The sequence below is a fragment of the Monodon monoceros genome, unplaced genomic scaffold (genome assembly GCF_005190385.1).
Source record: "Monodon monoceros isolate NGI ecotype Baffin Bay Population unplaced genomic scaffold, NGI_Narwhal_1 Super_Scaffold_6, whole genome shotgun sequence".
NCBI lineage: Eukaryota > Metazoa > Chordata > Mammalia > Artiodactyla > Monodontidae > Monodon > Monodon monoceros.
Genome location: NW_021703783.1, coordinates 78,540,129 through 78,566,114, shown reverse-complemented (window position 1 = coordinate 78,566,114; position 25,986 = coordinate 78,540,129). Strand labels below are relative to the sequence as shown.

Here is a 25,986-nt window from a genome sequence, read left to right as displayed (position 1 = left end):
GCTGACCCTCTAGATTTGGGGATGTCGTGAGTGGCAAATAAGGGCAGGATTTTATGAGATCCAGAGTTGCCTACTGGCTCTACTAGAGTTGGCACAGCCAGAATCCTTTTGTATAGCCATGCTGTCTCATCACCACCTCCTGTGGCATATACTCCCCACTGCCACAGCCCTGGCTCTGCTCTCCCAGGTGTTTATGTGCAGGACACAATCCAGATCATAAGCCTGTTGCTTGCCTGGCCCCCACATTTCTGCCAATAGGGAGGGCACACCCCACAGCCAGAGGGGTCCCCCTCAAAGAAAATCTTTGATCAAGTGGGATTTATCCCAGGGATGCAAGGATTTTGAATCTACGCAAATCAATCAATGCGCTACACCATATTAACAAATTGAAGAGTAAAAACCATAGAATCATCTCAATAGATGCAGAAAAAGCTTTTGACAAATTCAACACCCATTTATGATAAAAACTCTCCAGGAAGTGGGCATAGAGGGAACCTACCTCGACATAATACAGGCCATATACAACAAACCCACAGCAAACATTCTCAATGGTGAAAAACTGAAAGCATTTCCTCTAAGATCAGGAACAAGACAAGGATGTCCCCTCTCGTCACTATTATTCAACATAGTTCTGGAAGTCCTAGCCACAGCAATCATAGAAGAAAAAGAAATACAAATTGGAAAAGAAGAAGTAAAACTGTCACTGTTTGCAGATGACATGACACTATACATAGAAAATCCTAAAGATGCCACCAGAAAACTACTAGAGCTAATCAATGAATGTGGTAAACTTTCAGGATACAAAATTAATGCACAGAAATCTCTTGCATTCCTATACACTAACAATGAAAGATCAGAAAGAGAAATTAAGGAAACAATCCCATTCACCATTGCAACAAAAAAATAAAATACCTAGGAATAAACCTACCTAAGGAGGTAAAAGACCTGTACTCAGAAAACTATAAGACACTGATGAAAGAAAACAAAGATGACACAAACAGTTGGAGATATATACCATGTTCTTGGATTGGAAGACTCAATATTGTGAAAATGACTGTACTACCCAAAGCAATCTACAGATTCAATGCCATCCCTATCAAATTACTAATGGCATTTTTTACAGAAATAGAACAAAAAATTCTTAAAATTTGTATGGAGACACAAAAGACCCTGAATAGCCAAAGCAATCTTGAGGGGAAAAAATGGAGCAGGAGGAATCAAACTCCCAGGCATCAGACTATACTACAAAGCTACAGTAATCAAGACAATATGGTACTGGCACAAAAACAGAAATATAGATCAATGGAACAGGATAGAAAGCCCAGAGATAAACCCATGCACCTATGAAAAACGAATCTGTGACAAAGGAGGCAAGAATATACAATGGAGAAAAGACAGCCTCTTCAATAAGTGGTGCTGGGAAAACTGGATAGCTACATGTAAAAGAATAAAATTAGAACACTCCCTAACACCATACACAAAAATAAACTCAAAATGGATTAAAGACCTAAATGTAAGACCAGATACTTTAAAACTGTTAGAGGGAAACATAGGAAGAACACTCTTTGACATATTTCACAGCAAGCTCTTTTTTGACCCACCTCGTAGAGTAATGGAGGTAAAAACAAAACCAAACAAATGGTACCTAATGAAACTTAAAAGCTTTTGCACAGCAAAGGAAACTATAAACAAGATGGAAAGACAACCCTCAGAATGGGAGAAAATATTTGCAAATAGATCAATGGACAAAGGATTAATCTCCAAAATATATAAACAGCTCATGCAGCTCACTATCAAAAAAACAATCAACCCAATCAAAAATTGGCAGAAGACCTAAATAGACATTTCTCCAAAGAAGACATACAGATGGCCAAGAGCCACATGAAAAGCTGCTCGACATCACTAATTATTAGGGAAATGCAAATCAAAACTACAATGAGGTATCACCTCACACCCGTTAGAACGGGCATCATCAGAAAATCTACAAACAACAAATGCTGGAGAGGGTGTGGAGAAAAGGGAACACTCTTGCACTGTTGATGGGAATGTAAATTGATACAGCCACTATGGAGAACAGTATGGAGGTTCCTTACAAAACTAAAAATAGAACTACAGTACGACCCAGCAATCCCACTACTGGGCATATGGCCAGAGAAAACCATAATTCAAAAAGACACACGCACCCCAGTGTTCATTGCAGCACTATTTACAATAGCCAGGTCACGAAGCAGCCTAAATGCCCATCGACAGATGAATGGATAAAGAAGATGTGGTACATATATATGATGGAATATTACTCAGCCATAAAAAGGAACGAAATTGGGTCATTTGTAGAGACGTGGATGGACCTAGAGACTGTCATACAGAATGAAGTAAGTCAGAAAGAGAAAAACAAATATCGTATTTTAACGCATATATGTGGAACCTAGAAAAATGGTACAGATGAACCCGTTTGCAAGGCAGAAATAGAGGCACAGATGTAGAGAACAAATGTATGGACACCAAGGCAGGAAAGCAGGGCAGGGGGTGGGTGCTGGTGGTGGTGGGATGAATTGGGAGATTGGGATTGACACATATAGATGAATATGTATATAATAGATAACTAATAAGAACCTGCTGTTTAAAAAAAATTTTAATTAAAAGAAAGAAAGGATAGCAATTTTAATATGATAAAATAAAATCAAAGGCATAAATTTTTTTTAAAAAAAGCAGGTTGAGCTCAGAGTGTGAGAAAGTCCCAGTGGCTGATTGCAGTATCAGCTGGGCTGTAGGTGGCTTCCTGGGCATGGAAAAGTACAGTCCAAGATTTAAGCAGGTAGAAATACCACCAAAATCCTCAGAAAACTAAAACTGTTTATCTTCTAATATTCCAAACTCCTCTGCTCTGTTAAAGTTCTGTCAATGACACTAAGATAATACTGATTTTCTAGGCTTTTTTTATCCCTCTTATTTCAATTTATATGGTTGTTGTTTGGAAGAAGGGAAGGAAGGAAAGAAGGAAGGGAGGGAGGAAGGAAGGAAGAGAGAAGAAAGAACTCCTGATGCTTTCTTATCCTAAGGCTTTGATCAAAGTTTATTATTTTTTAACATCTTTATTAGAATATAATTGCTTTACAATGGTGTGTTAGTTTCTGCTGTATAACAAAGTGAATCAGCTATACATATACATATATCCCCATATCCCCTCCCTCCTGCGTCTCCCTCCCACCCTCCCTATCCCACCTCTCTATGTGGTCACAAAGCACCGGGCTGATCTCCCTGTGCTATGCAGCTGCTTCCCACTAGCTATCTATTTTACATTTGGTAGTGTATATAAGTCCATGCCACTCTCTCACTTCGTCCCAGCTTACCCCTCCCCCTCCTCGTGTCCTCAGCTCAAAGTTTATTATTATGATCAGGATACAAAAGAGAATTTTCTTTTGGTCTAAGAACTGGTGCCTGGGGCCCAAAGCTGGGCAAAAGAGTTGTTAAGTGTCTCACATTACAAACAGAACATCTACCAAATATTTTCTTTAGGGCTCACTAAGTAGCAAAACTCTTCCTACTGTATCAACACTCCTTCTCCCACAACCCAACCCACAGGCTAGTAAGGTGCCCACTGGGCAGGAAAATGCAGGCAGTGCAGTTACAGCTTATGGGTGGCTGAGGTTGCTGAGGGGGGCTGAACACGATTGAGCCCTCTCATGTAAGGGACCCCAGAGAACCCACACATGTCCCTGAGACAGCTAATGCCAGGACGTATGCCTTTGGTGTGAGTCAGAGAAGCAGCAAAACCAATGGAGGAAGCAAAATGCGTTACCCCATCCCATCCTCTCTCCCAACCTCCAAAACAAGAAGCGTTGGGTCTTGCAGGAAGCGGAAGGGAGGTATCCTAGAACTAGGGCAGCCCCACATCAGGCCCTTGAGTTACAGGTCTAGCCGTAAATGGAGCAGTGGAAAGTCTTGAACTGGATGTGAGGTTGTAATATTAAACTGGACCAGACAGAACTTTCAGTGACTATATGTGCCTTCCCAACATGTCATTGAGAGATATCATGTAGAAGAGGTAGGAGATTGGACATAGAAGAGTTAGAAGCAGTGACTAGAGAGGAAAATGTGTTTCTGGCTTCCTCCTCACCATGGTCAGTCTCCTCAATAAACAGGTTATAGAAGTATAAAAAAAAACCCAAAATCTGCCGCTGCGTTCATGAAAAGTCTAATGGACCTAGTATTCACTTGAATCTTCACATCTGTTTCCATGGAGACATCATTTCTGCCTACATATTTTCTAATTCACCAGGTCTGTGGTTTCTCAAGTGCTCTGATGCCAGATTAAACAATGTGATTCTTTCATAACTAGTTCCTGACCATCTTCCTATATAAACAGCTGGTGAGTAGGTAGACAGCTCCAACTCTTACATCACATTCTTAAGGTAACTGGATTACAGACTTAGTCTTATTTGGAGAAAAACAAAAACAGTGGAACAAAAGCAAGAGAATATCTCTAACCTATTTTTATGCTTTATTAGAGCACCTTGATATTCTGGATTTAATTGTAGAAGCTGTCCGTTTATGTATTTTTTGGCAGAGTGACTGAGAAGCGACACAACTTAATAGTTAGGAATTTGTGTGGTCCTTGGGGTTAGCTTGCCTGATAGACTAACAGTTAAAAGTGAGCGGTTTTTAAATATATATTAATTAATTAATTAATTAAAATATACACTGGATTTCTAAGACTTACTACAAAATAAAAAGAATGTAAAATGTCTCATTAATAGTATTTATATTGATTACATGTTGAAATCATAATATTTTGGATATATTGGATTACATAAAATATTGAAATTAACTTCATATAAAAAAGTGAGTGGTTTTAACTCAGTGCCTCAGTTTCTTCATATGAATAATAAGGCTAATAGTGGTATTTATACTAAATGACAGAGGAATAAGTGAATTAAGACACTTAAAGTGTTTAGAACATTGCCTGGCACATAATAAAAACACAATATTAATATTATTTTATTAGTATCATCATGGTTATCAAAATCTACAAGCAGATCTCAAAGCATATTTGAGATTTTTTGCCTTCCCTCATTTCTGAGATTCCAGAAGCAATTTAAGGCTGAGCCCACACATGGCAGGAGTTACAACAAAAGGAAGGAGACTTGTTTCTTTCCTTTTTTTTCTATTGGGGTATAGTTGTTTTGCGATGTTGTGTTAGTTTCTACTGTACAGCGAAGTGAAGTAGACCTGCTTCTGATCGCAAGTCCATGGTCTGTTGAACAGGACTGTTGCCCCTTAACTTGCTTTGCCCTTTGGCATTGCACCCAGCACAGCCCAAGTACAGATGGGCCCCAGATAAATGCTTACAGGAATGAGGAGGAAGAGGGCATAAACCTCATGAACATGCCCACCTGTGAGCCTCTACTCTTATCCTAATATGAAATCAAGTTCAAATTCATTCACCCAGGGCAGTGTTGTTGTTAGCCATGACTCCTTCACAAGCAGATACTGTATCTCCTTTGCTAGTGTCTGGCACTCAATAAATATTTGTGAAATAAATGAATCAGTTAATTTCTCAAAGTACTGGTGCTATAGGATGGAGTAAGTTACAGCTAGAAGAAACAAAGCTTCAGCTGGCAAAATCTTAAGGCAAGTTAAGGAGAGATAGCTTTGGTCAAAGCTCCATGATTTTGAAGGTTTGTGCTCTCCCTTTTCCTGCATCCCCATGTAGTCTGTCTTAAAGTGTTTCTACATTGTAATATGACCAAAGTTATAGGATTTGACCTAAGCCTCAACCATGGGGCTTTGTTTGGAGGGGGTGGACAAGATGCTAATTTCTCTCCACTTCTTCAGTCATTGGAAAAAGACTTTCAGCATTATTGTTTATCCCAGCTATCTATTTATTCCCATGAAGAGATAGTATGCCAAACCCTTCAAATGTACTGAGCGGGCTCACAGCTCAAAATGCCATCGGCAAATCAAGTTTATCAGCATATGTTTTTGACTCACATCTGCTTTGAGTAGTGTGGCGCATGTGTTTGTGTGTGTGTGTGTGTGTGTGTGTGTGTGTGTCCCATCTGTATCAAGGTTTTATTTTATGTCTCATCCTTATAGAGCCCAACGGCAAATACACATCCCTAAACAGAAATGCAAGTCCATTCACTATTCAAAGGGGATTTTGCTTTCCGTTTGCTTACCACATTTAAACATGCACACAAAATTCAAGCCAAAGTAATCCAGAGGGAGAAGGAGAGATGCAGAAAGAGGACAGGGGAGTAAAAGAGCTAGACTTGAGGCACTCGTGTCAAGTTGTGATGCAAATAATGTTCAGAAAGATGTGCATCAAAGTTAATCCTTCGTGTGGAGGCATCCACTTTATAATCCCATAACTAAGCCTTTTATATGTTTCAAATTTTCCTTGCTTTCTGCACATGTTTTTAGGAAGGATTAGAAATGCACTGAGCCTCCTCAGAGAAGGCTTGGGTGAATACAGATGCAAAGGAGCAGTTTGTGCTGGGTAATTCTGACATGACATCCTGACTGTCACACTGGGCCAGGGCGGTGAAAGTGATGTTCTTACAATGCACTCCAGCCCTGGTGCTGGGGCATGGTTGGAGCCGGTCATGACCATTCATTTGTTCCTTGTTTGATGAGCAGCTGGCTCCTGGTGGGAAACCTTGGAGATATGCACCTATTAGGAGGTATCCGCTTCTCTTCTGTAGGTTCTCTTTTTCATTTTCTCTCATGTTACGGCAAGGGGCTTTTTATGACAACAGAATATTTTACTCTGTGGGAAATCTGTTCCTTCTGCTTCTGCTTCTGCCCTCACCGGATGTTCTTATCTGCTCCTTGCAAGGGCACAGGCAATTATAGAGCAATACATCTTCACCCACATAATTTCAGGCAAATATTGTAAAAGATGTGCAGATGGCACTGGAGAAAAACCTTCTGTCACTTCTATCTCTTTAGTTTAAAGGAAGAGATAGCAAGTTCTTTTTCAGTAAGCACCCTAACAGTTCATTCACTTATTCAGTGAGCCAACAAATGTTTATTCAGTGTCTACTTGATGCTGGTATGCGTGGGCCATACTTCTGATACTTGGCACCAGCACGTCAACCATCCTCCATGGGAGATTTTTCATGGGCCATCTCACCCCAACATAGCACCCACCTGGCTGCTCTTTAGCCCTCCCTCATTCGCCCCCTTCTTCTCATCTCTCCCTGTTTTCTCATTTTTCTCAAGCAGAAAAATTGAGTCATCTTATTGCTACTTGGGTTCAAGCCATACCCTTTGGGTCTGATCTTCTCCTCCACTCTTTCAGCCAAGATTTATTGAGAGCCCATGATCAAAATAGTAATAAAAGTAACAGTTTACCCTTATGTAGCGCTTACTTTGTGCTCTTTAAATGTATTATCTCCTTTATTCTTTGTAATAACCCTATAAAGAAGATACTGCTATAATCCCCATTTTCAAATGAGTATATTGAAGCAGAATAAAGTAACTTGCTCAGTCACACAACTGTTATAACAGCCACGCTTTTGTCTAAAAGTAACAGAAAGCCCAACTTACAGTCACTGAAACAAATAAACATTTATTTCTCTCATATAACAATAAGCTGGGAAGTCATTTGTTCCGAGTGTTGGTTCCGTGGCTCAGCAATGTCAGGGCTAGCATCTCTGAGAACTGCCTGACCTTTTCCCTCATGAGCGCACAATGGCTGCCCTGTATCCAAGCATCATGTCCACATTTATGTTAAGAAGATGAGAGAAATGGTAGTGTTATCTGCTTCTGTCCCTTTCAGCAGGGAGTCAGAGCCTTCCAAGAATCCCTCGCTGCTTTTCTACTCACCTCTCATTGGCCAAGTCTATGTCATGTGGCCACCCCTAGGAGCAAGAGAGACTAGGAAAGTAAAATGCAAGGTTTTTTTCTTTTCATTTTCAAGCCTCTATAATGGAAGGCCGCAGGGCAAAAGGAATCTTGACATGTTTGTTAGGACAGCCAATTGGCAGCATATATGCAATGGGTAGTAAGTGGTTGAAGCAATGTGGGAAGCAGGAAGTCTGTGCTCCAGAGCATGCAGCTCTAACCATCAGGCTCTACTGCACAACAGTGGTGCTGATTATTCCATGGTCAGTAAAAGAGACATGGTCCTGCCTTCACGGACCCAGGAAACAAAGAAGCACACCAGTAAATTTAAAATTGCAAATTCCTGTATGTGATAAGAGTTAGAATAATGGACTTTTCAAAATATTAGAAACAGCTAAACACTCTCTCATTATTATCTTCATGGACCCTCAGAAGTCCGGCAGCCTAGCTTGGGAAATGAAGTTCTTTATACAGAAGCCCTTCATATAGAAGCCCTTCACCTGGACTTCTCTGAGGTCCTGTCCTTCCCTCTCTCTACACTCCATCCTATTTGTTGTTGTTGTTTTGTTGTTATTATTCATGTGCATCATCTTTTTCTGCGTTTCTAAGTTTTTGCTCCATCTTTGATTCTCCCCTCTGTTCCTCTTCTTCCTTTTCTCTTCTGCGCACACATTTCTTAGCATTTTACTGGATACTCCGACAAGAAGAGGAATTGGGCTTTATTCTTGTGAACTGAATTGTTCCTATCTTAACTTCTAAGGCGTTCAGAAGAGATCATCACTCTTGTAAAAATCACAGTTCGAAATTTCAGACCTCAGAGAGTGTCCACCTGGCCTCCTTCACACTGTAGGGAGAAGAAACTCAAATGGGAATTGTTAGCAGACTAGTAGAGCTGCAGTCTCAGCGCCACAAATTTCCTCTGATGGCACCCATGCAGACCCAGCCATGCAGCCTTGGGAGAGGCCAGCCCATCCACGTGCCTTTCACACATGGTGCCTGGCTGAAAATCACCAACCTCATAGCCTAGAGCCTACCATCTGCTTCACAGTTAAACAGCCCACCCACAGGTTCAAATCGCATCAACTTTCTCATTCTCCTTAGATCCTGGTGTTCTTTTTCTTTTGATACATAAAAAATCACGATATTCAATTAATGTTTGACTCAACATCAGAATTTACTAAAATTGGACACTGTATAACCTTCTGCATCTCACCAAAGTATCTTTTCCCAGAATGTTTGTTATTTCTCTGAACCATCGCCCCAAATAAAAATATGAAACATCTGTCACCACCACAGAGAGGCAGAGGCCCAGCTGGCTCAGCCATGGGATACAGAATGGCCAGGACACACTGTAACCATATGAGCTACTTTGCTCCAAAAATTGATTATAAACCCCAGTTTGTGTACCCACAGATTTATATAAAGGCCAAGCTGCTAGTGTAACCCCTTGGCTTGTGCTCTGCAGAGTTCTCTACTCTTGTTCATTGAAAGGATGCCTCTTCCATGAATGCAGGTGAGGTTCTGCAGTTTACCTTGTTTGCCGACTTTCACGGAAAATTTAAAGTTCCAGGTGTATATCTCAGCAGCCAAATGTTTAACTCTGGCTGTGCTTCTAAGTGCAGCACTGTGCTAGTTGGTGAGTGTTTGGTGGGCAGGGACTTCTCTTCGCGTATTCAGGGACAGTTTTGTCTGATGATTAACAGTTACTGTTTCGGTTATAAGCCACAAAGAGATCATGACTACTGATTTCACTTTAAGGCTTATCTCAGCAATTACAATTTAGTAATAACTAAAGCATAAGGGTAGTGCAGTAAATGGAAAATCCACTAGGTGGTCCTGGTGTTCTTCCAACCAAAGCAAGCAGCACCAAATACTTTACTCCATCACTTTGTATTCCAAAGGTAAAGCAAAATACGATAGTGAAAATATTTTGTTGTTGTTACTTAGTATTCATTCTAGATTATATGTAAATAGGTTATTATTTGTAATGGTTGATCAAAGCTCCTCTAGAGTGTTGAGGATTTTTTCTCTTTTTTACATAGATACATGGATTTTAATCTTTTATACATTTTACATTTAATAGATTTTACATATAATACCTCTTTTAATATATTTCCATCTTTTAACATTTTTATGTTTACTAGAACTTGTTAGCTTATTACCTATGCTTTCATGACATACATACTACCATTTTCTCACCACTCCTCTAGCAATCTTTCTCATATAAGGACACAGGCTTCCAAAGGACGGAATGTATTGTCTTATGTGCAGCTTTCCTTCAAACTCAAAGCAATACAATTCTCAGTGATTGTTTTCACTTTTATTTTCAGTAACCTTATTTAAATATGATCCAGGTTCACAAGTTCCCCATAGAATTCTTGTTAGAAAATCATCCCTTATGTTTTAGAATATAATAATAAAATAAAGCTAACTTTAAAAATATGCTTAAGTCCGCCTGGTTCCAAGAATCATCTCAAATTCTTTTTTTTAATTGAAGTATAGTTGACTTACATCAAATTCTTAATCCTCTGTGAGATTTCCCTTTAACTCCTCCAGTTCTAGTGTCTTTCTAGTTCACAGTTACTATTATCATGAAATCTCAGACGTCTTCGCCCAAAGCAGCCTGGGTAAATTCCCATGGTGCCAGACTCTAGGCAGAATTCCCAGAAGGACAGATGACAGCTGTTCTTTCCACATCACACTGGAAAAGTGGCACAAGGACAGGTCGCACATAGAACACCAGACAAATATCCATTTGCCCTTGAGAAGTTTCCAAAACAAAAGGCAGTGTGTGTGAACATTATCAGAGGTAGTTAGAAAACATCGCTATTTTTCATTTTAAGAGAAAAGAAACATGGCCCAATCTAAAATGAATACAAACTCCAAAGAACTTTGGGGTTTTTTGTTTGTTTGTTTTTAATTTTTCCTGGAGTATAGTTGCTTCCAAAGAACTTTGAAATGAACCTTTTCAACAAAAGAAATTTGGGAAATTTCAATAATAATTATATGAATACACTGAAAAGCAATCAAATATCAAAAGATTGACAAGAATATAGTTGTTGTTGTTTTTTAACATAAGCGGGGGAGCAGGCCTGGGCAGAAGGAGTTCAGCTGTGATGTAGCACCACAAAGCCTTCAACCTCAGGAGGCCTGAAGTCCGTATTGCCCATCAGTGTCCCAGGTCAGATTGATAAGGCTGGGTCTTTTTTTTTGGCTGCATGGCTTGTGGGATATTAGTTCCCCAAACAAGATTGAACCTGGGCCTCAGCAGTGAGAGCATGGAGTCCTAACCACTGGACCGCCAGGGAATTCCGAAGAATATAGTTTTCTGAGATGGTAAGAATAATACACACCAAACATTTTCTAACACCAAACATTTTCTAAGTGTTTGTTGGTTGCTTACTATGCCATTTCAATGTGTGAAAATTGTCACCTATAAGAAGGTTGTAATTTTTAATATTTGGTTTTATTTTCAATAAGTTATAATTAATTATTGTTTCAGTTAATTCAAACAATGCAGAAATTTATAGAATACAAAGTGAAAGGGTCTCCTTGCCATTTTCCTACTCCTTTCTACCTGCACAATACCAGTCCCCAGAGAAAGAGGTAACTTCTGTTAAAAATAGTTTAGTACCTATCCTTCCAGTAATTTTAAATGGCTATTAGCATATAATGATATGTGGTATGTTTTTGGTATATTGATGGTTATATTTTGGGGTGAAATTTTAGCATGTTTTTGTTATGATTCTTCTTAAAAATAATGTAAATATACTGGATATATTGTTCTAGTCCTTATATTTACACACTTAATTTTTTTTACCAAGGAATATGCTATTATTATATTCGTTTTCTCCAGTATACATTCCCTTTTTTTTATTTATTTATTTTTATTTTTGGCTGCGTTGGGTCTTCATTGCTACATGTGGGCTTTCTTCAGTTGTGGAGAGCGGGGGCCACTCTTCATTGCAGTGCACGGGCCTCATTGCGGTGGCCCCTCCTTGTTGCAGAGCATGGGCTCCAGGCACGTGGGCTTCAGTAGTTGTGGCACACGAGCTCAGCCTCCCCGCGGCACGTGGGATCCTCCCAGACCAGGGCTTGAACCCATGTCCCCTGCATTGGCAGGCTGATTCTTAACCACTACACCACCAGGGAAGTCCCTACATTCCTTTTTTTAAAAAAAGTTCTCTAACTTAAAAAAGCTGCACATAATTTATATGTACAACTTGATGAGTTTGCAGATAAGTCTACTCTCATGAACCCATAACCACAATCTGTGCCACGAAGCTATTAATGACTTCCAAAAGTGATGTATTTATTATTATTATTATTTATTACATGTTATTACATGTGATATTACATTTGTTATATTATTAATTATATATTATTATTTATTATATATTATATTATTATTTGTTATTTTGTGATAGAACATGTTGTATGAGATCTACCTTCTTAGTAAATTTTTGAGTACACAATACAGTAGTAACTATAGGCACTATGCTGTACAGTACCTCTTTAGGATCTATTAATCTTGTAAAACTGAAACTTTGTACCGTTTTATAAATACCTAGCTGTTTCCCCCTCCCCCAAGCCCTTGGCAACCACTCTGCTTCTATGAGTTTAACTATTTTAGATTCATCATGTAAATGATATCATGTAGTATTTTTTCTTCTGTGTCTGGCTTTTTTCACTTAGCATAATGTCCTCCAAATTTACTCATGTTGTTGTAAACGGCGGGATTTCCTTCTTTTTTACAGTTATATAATATTCTATTGTATGTATATACCATGTTTTCTTTTACAGTTCTTCTGTCTTTTTTTATTTTTTAACATCTTTCTTGAGGTATAATTGCTGTACAATGGTGTGTTCGTTTCTGCTTTATAGCAAAGTGAATCAGTTATACATATAAATATGTTCCCATATCTCTTCCCTCTTGCGTCTCCCTCCCTCCCCACCCTCCCTATCCCACCCCTCCAGGCAGTCACAAACCACCGAGCTAATCTCCCCGGGCTATGCGGCTGCTTCCCACTAGCTATCTGCCTTACATTTGGTAGTGTATATATGTCCATGCCTCTCTCTCGCTTTGTCACAGCTCACCCTTCCCCTTCCTCATATCCTCAAGTCCGTTCGTAGGTCTGTGTCTTTATTCCTGTCTTACCCCTAGGTTCTTCATGACATTTTTTTTTTCTTAAATTCCATATATATGTGTTAGCATACGGTATTTGTCTTTCTCTTTCTGACTTACTTCACTCTGTATGACAGACCCTAGGTCTATCCACCTCATTACAAATAGCTCAATTTTGTTTCTTTTTATGGCTGAGTAATATTCCATTGTATATATGTGCCACATCTTCTTTTTTTTTTTAACATCTTTATTGGGGTATAATTGCTTTACAATGGTGTGTTAGTTTCTGCTTTATAACAAAGTGAATCAGTTATACATATACATATGTTCCCATATCTCTTCCCTCTTGCGTCTCCCTCCCTCCCACTCTCCCTATCCCACCCCTTCAGGCTGTCACAAAGCACCGAGCTAATATCCCTGTGCCATGTGGCTGCTTCCCACTAGCTATCTACCTTACTACGTTTGTTAGTGTGTATATGTCCATGACTCTCTCTTGCCCTGTCAAAGCTCACCCTTCCCCCTCCCCATATCCTCAAGTCCGTTCTCCAGTAGGTCTGCGTCTTTATTCCTGTCTTACCCCTAGGTTCTTCATGACATTTTTTTTCCTTAAATTCCATATATATGTGTTAGCATACGATATTTGTCTTTTTCTATCTGACTTACTTCACTCTGTATGACAGACTCTAGGTCTATCCATCTCATTACAAATAGCTCAATTTCGTTTCTTTTTAAGGCTGAGTAATATTCCATTGTATATATGTGCCACATCTTCTTTATCCATTCATCCGATGATGGGCACTTAGGTTGTTTCCATCTCCGGGCTATTGTAAATAGAGCTGCAATGAACATTTTGGTACATGACTCTTTTTGAATTATGGTTTTCTCAGGGTATATGCCCAGTAATGGGATTGCTGGGTCATATGGTAGTTCTATTTGTAGTTTTTTAAGGAACCTCCATACTGTTCTCCATAGTGGCTGTACCAATTCACATTCCCACCAGCAGTGCAAGAGTGTTCCCTTTTCCCACACCCTCTCCAGCATTTATTGTTTCTAGATTTTTTGATGATGGCCATTCTGACTGGTGTGAGATGATATCTCATTGTAGTTTCGATTTGCATTTCTCTAATGATTAGCGATGTTGAGCATTCTTTCATGTGTTTGTTGGCAGTCTGTATATCTTCTTTGGAGAAATGTCTATTTAGGTCTTCTGCCCATTTTTGGATTGGGTTGTTTGTTTTTTGTTCTTGAGCTGCATGAGCTGCTTATAAATTTTGGAAATTAACCCTTGGTCAGTTGCTTCATTTGCAAATATTTTCTCCCAATCTGAGGGTTGTCTTTTGGTCTTCTTTATGGTTTCCTTTGCTGTGCAAAAGCTTTGAAGTTTCATTAGGTTCCATTTGTTTATTTTTGTTTTTATTTCCATTTCTCTAGGAGGTGGGTCAAAAAGGATCTTGCTGTGATTTATGTCATAGAGTGTTCTGCCTATGTTTTCCTCTAAGAGTTTGATAGTTTCTGGCCTTACATTTAGGTCTTTAATCCATTCTGAGCTTATTTTTGTGTATGGTGTCAGGGAGTGTCCTAATTTCATACTTATACATGTACCTGTCCAGTTTTCCCAGCACCACTTATTGAAGAGGCTGTCCTTTCTCCATGGTACATTCCTGCCTCCTTTATCAAAGATAAGGTGACCATATGTGCGTGGGTTTATCTCTGGGCTTTCTATCCTGTGCCATTGATCTGTCTTTCTCTTTTTGTGCCAGTACCATGCTGTCTTGATTACTGTAGCTTTGTAGTATAGTCTGAAGTCAGGGAGCCTAATTCCTCCAGCTCCGTTTTTCGTTCTCAAGATTGCTTTGGCTATTCGGGGTCTTTTGTGTTTCCATACAAATTGTGAAATTTTTTGTTCTAGTTCTGTGAAAGATGCCAGTGGTACTTTGATAGGGATTGCATTGAATCTGTAGATTGCTTTGGGTAGTAGAGTCATTTTCACAATGTTGATTCTACCAATCCAAGAACTTGGTATATCTCTCCATCTATTTGTATCATCTTTAATTTCTTTCATCAGTGTCTTATAATTTTCTGCATACAGGTCTTTTGTCTCCTTAGGTAGGCTTATTCCTAGATATTTTATTCTTTTTGTTGCAGTGGTAAATGGGAGTGTTTTCTTGATTTCACTTTCAAATTTTTCATCATTAGTGTATAGGATTGCCAGAGATTTCTGTGCATTAATTTTGTATCCTGCAACTTTACCAGATTCATTGATTAGCTCTAGTAGTTTTCTGGTAGCATCTTTAGGATTCTCTATGTATAGTATCATGTTATCTGCAAACAGTGACAGCTTTACTTCTTCTTTTCTGATTTGGATTCCTTTTATTTCCTTTTCTTCTCTGATTGCTGTGGCTAAAACTTCCAAAACTATGTTGAATAAGAGTGGTGAGAGTGGGCGACCTTGTCTTGGTCCTGATCTTAGTGGAAATGGTTTCAGTTTTTCACAATTGATGATGATGTTGGCTGTGGGTTTGTCATATATGGCCTTTACTATGTTGGGGAAAGTTCCCTCTATGCCTACTTTCTGCATGGTTTTTATCATAAATCGGTGTTGAATTTTGTCGAAAGCTTTCTCTGCATCTATTGAGATGATCATATGGTTTTTCTCCTTCAATTTGTTAATATGGTGTATCACATTGATTGATTTGCGTATATTGAAGAATCTTTGCATTCCTGGAATAAACCCCACTTGATCATGGTGTATGATCCTTTTCATGTGCTGTTGGATTCTGTTTGCTAGTATTGTGTTGAGGATTTTTGCATCTCTGTTCATCAGTGATATTCGCCTGTAGTTTTCTTTCTTTGTGACGTCTTTGTCTGCTTTTGGTATCAGGGTGATGGTGGCCTTGTAGAATGAGTTTGGGAGTGTTCCTCCCTCTGCTATATTTTGGAAGAGTTTGAGAAGGATAGGTGTTCGCTCTTCTCTAAATGTTTGATAGAATTCACCTGTGAAGCCATCTGGTCCTGTGCTTTTGTTTGTTGGAAGATTTTTAATCACAGTTTCAATTTCAGTGCTTGTGATTGGTCTGTTCATATTTTCTATTTCTTCCTGATTCAGTCTTGGCAGGTTGTGCTTTTCTAAGAATTTGTCCATTTCTTCCAGGTTGTCCATTTTATTGGCATAGAGTTGCTTGTAGTAATCTCTTATGATCTTTTGTATTTCTGCAGTGTCAGTTGTTACATCTCCTTTTTCATTTCTAATTCTGTTGATTTGAGTCTTCTCCCTTTTCTTCTTGATGAGTCTGGCTAATGGTTTATCAATTTTGTTTATCTTCTCAAAGAACCAGCTTTTAGTTTTATTGATCTTTGCTATCGTTTCCTTCATTTCTTTTATTTCTGATCTGATTTTTATGATTTCTTTCCTTCTGCTAACATTGGGGTTTTTTGTTGTTATTTCTCTAATTGCTTTAGGTGCAAGGTTAGGTTGTTTATTCGAGATGTTTCCTGTTTCTTAAGGTGGGCTTGTATTGCTATAAACTTCCCTGTTAGAACTGCTTTTGCTGCATCCCATAGGGTTTGGGTCGTCGTGTCTCCATTGTCATTTGGTTCGAGGTATTTTTTTATTTCCTCTTTGATTTCTTCAGTGATCACTTCGTTATTAAGTAGTGTATTGTTTAGCCTCCATGTGTTTGTATTTTTTTACAGATCTTTTCCTGTAATTGATATCTAGTCTCATAGCGTTGTGGTCGGAAAAGATACTTGATACAATATCAATTTTCTTAAATTTACCAAGGCTTGATTTGTGACCCAAGATATGATGCATCCTGGAGAATGTTCCTTGAGCACTTGAGAAGAAAGTGTACTCTGTTATTTTTGAGTGGAATGTCCTATAAATATCAATTAAGTCCATCTTGTTTAATGTATCATTTAAAGCTTGTGTTTTCTTATTTATTTTCATTTTGGATGATCTGTCCATGGGTGAAAGTGGGGTGTTAAAGTTCTCTACTATGAATGTGTTACTGTCGATTTCCCCTTTTATGGCTGTTAGTATTTGCCTTATGTACTGAGGTGCTCCTATGTTGGGTGCATAAATATTTACAATTGTTATATCTTCTTCTTGGATCGATCCCTTGATCATTATGTAGTGTCCTTCTTTGTCTCTTCTAATAGTCTTTATTTTAAAGTCTATTTTGTCTGATATGAGAATTGCTACTCCAGCTTTTTTTGGTTTCCATTTGCATGGAATACCTTTTTCCATCCCCTTACTTTCAGTCTGTATGTGTCTCTAAGTCTGAAGTGGGTCTCTTGTAGACAGCATATATATGGGTCTTGTTTTTGTATCCTTTCAGCCAATCTGTGTCTTTTGGTGGGAGCATTTAGTCCATTTACATTTAAGGTAATTATCGATATGTATGTTCCTATTCCCATTTTCTAAGTTGTTTTGGGTTCGTTATAGTAGGTCTTTTCCTTCTCTTGTGTTTCCTGCCTAGAGAAGTTCCTTTAGCATTTGTTGTAAAGCTTGTTTGGTGGTGCTGAACTCTCTGTTTTTGCTTGTCTGTAAACGTTTTAATTTCTCCATCAAATCTGAATGAGATCCTTGCTGGGTAGAGTAATCTTGGTTGCAGGTTTTTCTCCTTCATCACTTTAAATATGTCCTGCCACTCCCTTCTGGCTTGCAGAGTTTCTGCTGAAAGATCAGCTGTTAACCTTATGGGGATTCCCTTGTATGTTATTTGTTGCTTTTCCCTTGCTGCTTTTAATATGCCATCTTTATATTTAATTTTTGACAGTTTGATTAATATGTGTCCTGACGTATTTCTCCTTGGATTTATCCTGTATGGGACTCTCTGTGCTTCCTAGACTTGATTAACTATTTCCTTTCCCATATTAGGGAAGTTTTCAACTATAATCTCTTCAAATATTTTCTCAGTCCCTTTCTTTTTCTCTTCTTCTTCTGGAACCCCTATAATTCGAATGTTGGTGCGTTTAATGTTGTCCCAGAGGTCTCTGAGACTGTCCTCAGTTCTTTTCATTCTTTTTTCTTTATTCTGCTCTGCAGTAGTTATTTCCACTATTTTATCTTCCAGGTCACTTATCCGTTCTTCTTTCTCAGTTATTCTGCTACTGATCCCTTCTAGAGTATTTTTTATTTCATGTATTGTGTTGTTCATCGTTGCTTGTTTCATCTTTAGTTCTTCTAGGTCCTTGTTAAATGTTTCTTGCATTTTCTCTATTCTATTTCCAAGATTTTGGATCACCTTTACTATCATTATTCTGAATTCTTTTTCAGGTAGACTGCCTTTTTCCTCTTCATTTGTTAAGTCTGGTGGGTTTTTATCTTGCTCCTTCATCTGTGGTGTGTTTTTCTGTCTTCTCATTTTGCTTATCTTACTGTGTTTGGGGTCTCCTTTTTGCAGGCTGCAGGTTCATAGTTCCCGTTGTTTTTGGTGTCTGTCCCCAGTGGCTAAGTTTGGTTCAGTGGGTTGTGTAGGCTTCCTGGTGGAGGGGACTAGTGCCTGTGTTCTGGTGGATGAAGGTGGATCTTGTCTCTCTGGTGGGCAGTTCCACGTCTGGTGGTGTGTTTTGGGGTGTCTGTCGACTTATTATGATTTTAGGCAGCCTCTCTGCTAATGGGTGGGGTTGTGTTCCTGTCTTGCTAGTTGTTTGGCATAGGGTGTCCAGCACTGTAGCTTGCTGGTTGTTGAGTGAAGCTGGGTTCTGGCGTTGAGATGGAGATCTCTGGGAGATTTTCGCCATTTGATATTATGTGGAGCTGGGAGGTCTCTTGTGGACCAGTGTCCTGAAGTTGGCTCTCCCACCTCAGAGGCACAGCACTGACTCCTGGCTGCAGCACCAAGAGGCTTTCATCCACACGGCTCAGAATAAAAGGGAGAAAAAGTAGAGAGAAAGAATTAGTAGAAGTACTAAGAAAGAAAGGAAGGAAGGAAGGAAGAAGAAAAGAAGGAAAGAAGGAAAGAAAGGGAGGGAGAGAGGGACGGTGGGAGGAAGGAAGGAAGGAGGGAAGGAGGGAAGTAAGGAAAAAAGAAAGAAAGAAAGAAGATAAAGTAAAATAAAGTAAAATATAATAAAGTTATTAAATTAAAAAATAATTATTAAGAAAAAAATTTTTTAAAACAACGGATGGATAGAACCTTAGGACAAATGGTGGAAGCAAAGCTATACAGACAAAATCTCATACAGAAGCATACACATACACACTCACAAAAAGAGGAAAAGGGGAAAAAATCATAAATCTTGCTCTCGAAGCCCACCTCCTCAATTTGGGATGATTCGTTGTCTAAAGGAGGGAAGGAAGGAAGGAAGGAAGGAAGAAAGGAGATAAAGTAAAATAAAACAAAATTATTAAAATTAAAATTATTAAGAAAAAAAATTTTAAAAAAAAGGACGGATAGAACCCTAGGACAAATGGTGGAAGCAAAGCTGTACAGACAAAATCTCATACAGAAGCATACACATACACACTCACAAAAAGAGGAAAAGGGGAAAAAATCATAAATCTTACTCTCAAAGCCCACCTCCTCAATTTGGAATGATTCGTTGTCTATTCATGTATTCCAGAGATGCAGGGTACATCAAGTTGATTGTGGAGCTTTAATCCGCTGCTTCTGAGGCTGCTGGGAGAGATTTCCCTTTCTCTTCTTTGTTCTCACAGCTCCCAGGGGCTCAGTTTTGGATTTGGCCGCGCCTCTGCGTGTAGGTCGCCGGAGGGCGTCTGTTTTTCGCTCGGACAGGACGGGGTTAAAGGAGCCGCTGATTCGGGGGCTCTGGCGCACTCAGGCCGGGGGGAGGGAGGGGCACGGAGTGCGGGGCTGAGCCTGCGGTGGCAGAGGCCAGTGTGACATTGCACCAGCCTGAGGCTCGCCGTGCGTTCTCCGGGGAAGTTGTCCCTGGATCCCGGGAACCTGGCAGTGGCGGGCTGCACAGGGTCCCCGGAAGGGAGGTGTGGATAGTGACCTGTGCTCGCACACAGGCTTCTTGGTGGCGGCACCAGCAGCCTTAGCGTCTCCTGCCCGTCTCTGGGGTCCGCACTTTTAGCCTCAGCTCGCGCCTGTCTCTGGAGCTCCTTTAAGCAGCCCTCTTATCCCCTCTCCTCGCGCACCAGGAAACAAAGAGGGAAGAAAAAGTCTCTTGCCTCTTCGGCAGCTCCAGACCTTTTCCCGGACTCCCTCCCTGCTAGCCGTGGTGCACTAACCCCTTCAGGCTGTGTTCACGCCGCCAACCCCAGTCCTCTCCCTGCGCTCCGACCGAAGCCCGGGCCTCAGCTCTCAGCCCCGTCCGCCCCGGCGGTTGAACAGACAAGCCTTTCGGGCTGGTGAGTGGCAGTCGGCACCGATCCTCTGTGCGGGAATCTCCCCGCTTTGCCCTCCACACCCCTCTTGCTGCGCTCTCTTCCGCGGCCCCGAAGCTCACCCCCTCCGCCACCTGCAGTCTCCGCCCACGAAGGGGCTTCTAGTGTGTGGAAACCTTTCCTCCTTCACAGCTCCCTCCCACTGGTGCAGGTCCCGTCCCTATTCTTTTGTCTCTGTTTTTTCTTTTTTTCTTTTGCCCTACCCAGGTACGTGGGGAGTTTCTTGCCTTTTGGGAGGTCTGAGGTCTTCTGCCAGCATTCAATAGGTGTTCTGTAGGAGTTGTTCCACGTGTAGATGTATTTCTAGTGTATCTGTGGGGAGGAAGGTGATCTCCACGTCTTACTCTTCCGCCATCTTCCCCCCAAAATTCACGGTTCATCTGTTGATGGACATTTAGATTGCTTCTGGGCTTCCCTGGTGGTGCAGTGGTTGAGAGTCTGCCTGCCGATGCAGGGGACACGGGTTCGTGCCTGGGTCTGGGAAGATCCCACATGCCGTGGAGCGGCTAGGCCCGTGAGCCATGGCCCCTGAGCCTGTGCTCCGCAACGGGAGAGACCACAACAGTGAGAGGCCCGCGTACCGCAAAAAAATAAAAATAAAAAATAGATTGCTTCTTTTAGTTATTGTGAATAATGCTGCAGCATAGAAGTGCTAATATCTCTTCTAGATCCTGTTTTCATTTCCTTTGGATATATATCCAGGAGTGGAGTTTCTGGATCACATGGTAGTTCTCTTTTTAGTTTTTTGAGAAACCTTCATACTTTTTTGAGGCTGCGCCAATTGACAACCTCACCAACAGTATACGAGGGTCCCCTTTCTCCATGTCCTTACCAGCATTTGTTATGTGATTTTTTTTTTTTTTTAACTGTGCTTTTGATTTGCATTTCCCTGATGATTAGGATTGTTGAGATTTTTTTCATACACCTGCTGGCTATTTGTATGTCTTCTTTGGGTAAATGTCTATTCAAGTCCTTAGCCCAGTTTTTAACCAGGTTATCTGAGTTTTGGCTATTAAGCTGTAGGAGTTCCTTATATATTTTGGAGATTAACTCTTTATTAGAGACAGAGTTGGCAAATATTTTCTTCTATTTCATAGGTTGCCTTTTCATTTTGTTGATTGTTTATTGTACAGAAACTTTTTAGTTTGATGTAATCCCACTTGTGTATTTTTGCTTTTGTCAACTACGTTTTTGGTGTAATATCCAGAAAATCATTGCAAAAACTAAAGTCATTGCCAAATCAAAATTTGATGAAGCTTTTCACCTATGTTTTCTTCCCTGTGTTTTATGGTTTCAGGTCTTATGTTTAAGTCTTTAATCCACTTTTTAAGTCTTTAAGTCTTACTTTTTTTTTTTTTTTGCGGTCCGCGGGACTCTCACTGTTGTGGCCTCTCCCATTGCAGAGCACAGGCTCCAGACGCGCAGGCTCAGCAGCCATGGCTCACGGGCCTAGCCGCTGTGCAGCATGTGGGATCTTCCCAGACCAGGGCATGAACCCGTGTCCCTTGCATCAGCAGGCAGACTCCCAACCACTGCGCCACCAGGGAAGCCCAAGTCTTACATTTTTTGTGTATGGTGTAAGATACAGGTCCAATTTTATTCTTTTGCATGTGGATGTCCAGTTATCCCCACACCATTTATTTACTATCTTTTCCCCATTGTGTATTCTTGACATCCTTGTCAAAGATCAGTTGACAGTTGTTTGCATGGGTTTATTTCTGGGCTGTCTATTCTGTTCCGTTGGTCTCTATGTCTGTTTTTATGCCTGTACCATGCTGTTTTGATTACTGTAGCTTTGTATTATATTTTGAAATTGGGAAGCATGATGCCTCCATTTGTGTTCTTCTTGCTCGAAATTGGTTTGCCTACTCAGGGTCTTTTGTAGTTCCAAATGAATTCTAGGATTATTTTCTATTTCTGTAAAAACTGTCATTGGGATTTTGATAGGGATTGTAATAAATACATAGATGGCTTTGGGTGATTAGGCATTTTAATAATATTAATTCTTCCAATATGTGAACACAGGATGTCTTTCCATTTATTTGTGTCTGCTTTAATTTCTTTCATCAGTGTTTTTTAGTTTTTAGTGTACAAAGTCTTTCACTTTCTTGGTTAACTTTATTCCTAAGTATTTTAATCCTTGGAATTTATTGTAAGTGGGATTGTTTTCTTAATTTCATTTTTGGGTAATTCATTGTTAATGTATAGTACCTAGAAATACAACTGATTTTTGAATGTTGATTCTGTATCTTGCAACTCTGCTAAATTCATTTATTAGTTCTAATAGTTGTGGGGGGGGGGAGTCTTTAGTGTTTTCTACATATAAGATCATATCATCTACAAACAAAGATAATTTTACTTCTCCTTTCCTGATTTGGATGCCTTTTATTTCTTTTTCTTGCCTAAATGCTATGGCTAAGACTTCCAGTACAGTGTTGAATAGAAGTGGCAAGAGTGAGCATCCTTGCCTTGCTCCACATCTTAGAGGAAAAACTTTCAGTTTTTCACCATTGAGAATGATGTTAGCTGTGGGCTTTTTATATATAGCCTTTATTGTGTTGTGGTAAGTACCTTCTAAGGGGAAGTCCCTAGGGTAAGTCACTAGTTTGTTGAGAGTTTTTACCAAGAAAGGGTCTTGAATTTTGTCAAATGCTTTTTCTGCAGATATTGAGATGATCGTGTGATTTTTATCCTTCTTTCTGTTAATGTGGTGTAGCACACTGATTGATCTGCATATATTAAACCACCCTTGCACCCAGGGATAAATCTCACTTGGTCATGGTGTATGGTTCTTTTAATCTGCTATTAAATTTGGTTTGCTGATATTTTGTTGAAGATTTTTGCATCTGCGATTATCAAGGATATTGGCCTGTAGTTGCCTGTAGTTTTATTTTCTTGTGGTATTTTTGTCTGGCTTTGGTAACAGGGTAATGCTCTCCTCATAAAAAGGAGTTCCCTCTTCTTTTATTTTTTTGAATGTTGAAGAAGGATTGGTATTTCATAATTGAAAACCAATATTATTTCAATATAATTATAATGTAGTATTCCATTTCAAATAACATTCCTATGAATGGGGCTAAAATGAATATGTTAGAGCTCCATTAGGAAGATTAAATATCATTTTGTTTATAATTAGTAATGTATTTATTTCACAGGGCAAAGTAATGGAGTAAAATTAATGTTCATCAGATTTTTAAACAGAGTTGAAAGCATTCTATAATTCACAGCTTTATCCTGCACAATATTCATCACTTTACTTTCAGCACTTAGCCAAAGAAATGACTTCTTAATTACCAAGATATATTGTAGTGAAGAATAAAATCTTTCCTACAGCTCACTGTTTCTTTGGCATATTTTAGAAAACCACTCATGTTCATCTGTTCATAAAGAAACAAAGAACGCGAGGGTGTGGAGAAAAGGGAACCCTCTTGCACTGTTGGTGGGAATGTAAACTGATACAGCCACTGTGGAGAACAGTATGGAGGTTCTTTAAAAAACTACAAATAGAACTACCATACAACCGAGCAATCCCACTACTGGGCATATACCCTGAGAAAACCATAATTCAAAAAGAGTCATGTACCAAAATGCTCATTGCAGCACTATTTACAATAGCCAGGACATGGAAGCAACCTAAGTGTCCATCGACAGATGAGTGGATAAAGAAGATGTGGCACATATATACAATGGAATATTACTCAGCCATAAAAAGAAACAAAATTGAGTTATATGTAGTGAAGTGGGTGGACCTAGAGTCTGTCATACAGAGTGAAGTAAGTCAGAAACAGAAAAACAAATACCGTATGCTAACACATATATATGGAATCTAAAAATAAAGGTTCTGAAGAACCTAGGGGCAGGACAGGAATAAAGACGCAGACGTAGAGAAAGGACTTGAGGACACGGGGAGGGGGAATGGTAACCTGGGATGAAGTGAGAGAATGGCATGAACATATATACACTACCAAATGTAAAACAGATAGCTAGTGGGAAGCAGCTGCATCACACGGGGAGATCAGATTGGTGCTCTGTGACCACCTAGAGGGGTAGGATAGTGAGGGTGGGAGAGAGACGCAAGAGGGAGGGGTTATGGGGATATATGTATACATATAGCTGATTCACTTTGTTATACAGCAGAAACTAACACAACATTGTAGAGCAATTATACTCCAATAAAGATGTTAAAAAAAAATAAAGAACTCATTCGATTAAGTTCCAAGCAGCAAGAAAAAACCGTGATGGCTGATAAATATATGGACAGGTGAGTGTAAAGGAAATGCCATCAGCGTGACCTATAAAGTAGAGGGACATTAAAGAAACCAACTACAAAGAACCAGCCTTTTATATTACTCATCGATAACTCTCAAGGGTGATGACAAACAAATCCAGAGACCTCAGAAACCACATTTCTTCCATGTTTTAAAGATGTGAGGGGAAAACAAACACATAAAATATCTTCTTTGTACAAATACATTAGGCCAAAGTCCTCAAAACAAGTCAAAGAGAGAGACATTCCCTCATAGCTTTAAACTCAAAAAGATTTTGTAGATGAAGTAGAAACCTCAGAAACTATTTGAGGGAAGAAGAAAAAAAGACAAGAACAAGACAGACAAGGTCCTTGAGCATGGAGTTTCTATTCTAATAAATATAAACAGACCACAAGCAAGTAAACAAATAGATGAGATGATTTCAGATAGGGATAAGCATCATAAATAAAATTAAGCAGGCTAATGGACTATGGTAGAATTGGAGCACTATTTCAGGTTGAGTCATCAAAGAAATTCTCTTTAAGGAGGGTACATTTGATCTGAGTTCTGAATGATAACAAAAGAGCCAGACTTACCAAGATTTGGAAAAAAGCATTCCAGGCAGAGGGCACAGAAAATGTAAAGGCCACGAGATAGGAACAAGCATGACATTTCGCGGAACAGAAAGAGGGTCAATATGGTTAGAGTTTGGTGAGTGTCAGGGAGATATGTGCAGAGCAGTGGGCAGGAGCCAGGTAGGTCTTGTCCATCCATCCTGTCATCTACCCCAGCCCATGCTCCACAACATCTGTGGCCTGATTTGTCCATGCCATCCTTCTGTCACTTCATATGCAGTGTCTTCTATTACCTTTTTACATATAAATATTCTATTTTCTCAACCAAATTTTAAGTTCTCTAACAGCTGGACTGAATGCTGTCATCCATAGATCCTACAGTGCTTTGTGTATAAGTGTGTGTGTGTGTGTGTGTGTGTGTGTTTATGTGTGAGAATATATACTATCTAGATGGTACAGACTAGTGGTTTAGAATTTGAGCTCTGGAACCAAACTAGAATAAAATCATGGCTTTTATTACTTACTGGCTATGTGACTTTGGGCAAGTTAATATCCCAGTGACTTGGTTTTCTCATCAGTAAATGGGCGGACTAACTGTAGCTGCCTCATAGGGTGGTTGTGAGGATTAAATAGGTTGCCAGATTGTATAACACTTAGAACATTTAAGGATAAAGAGTACTGTGTCTGAGATGAAAACTATACCAGCAATGAACTATGAACCAGCAATCAACACTTATGTATATAACCTGATTGAGTCTTGCATATATACACCAAGAACTTGTATAAGAATTTTCATGGCAGTATAAAATTGAAATTCCAAAGTCCATCAATAGT

At 39.5% G+C, this 25,986-nt stretch overlaps 1 protein-coding gene across 25 annotated transcripts in view; it reads left to right on the top strand.

Moving 5' to 3' along the window:
* The window catches only part of ANKS1B (ankyrin repeat and sterile alpha motif domain containing 1B), a 1,184,309-nt gene that overhangs the window by 892,363 nt on the left and 265,960 nt on the right, over positions 1-25,986 (top strand). The gene's annotated exons all lie outside the window — the stretch shown is intronic.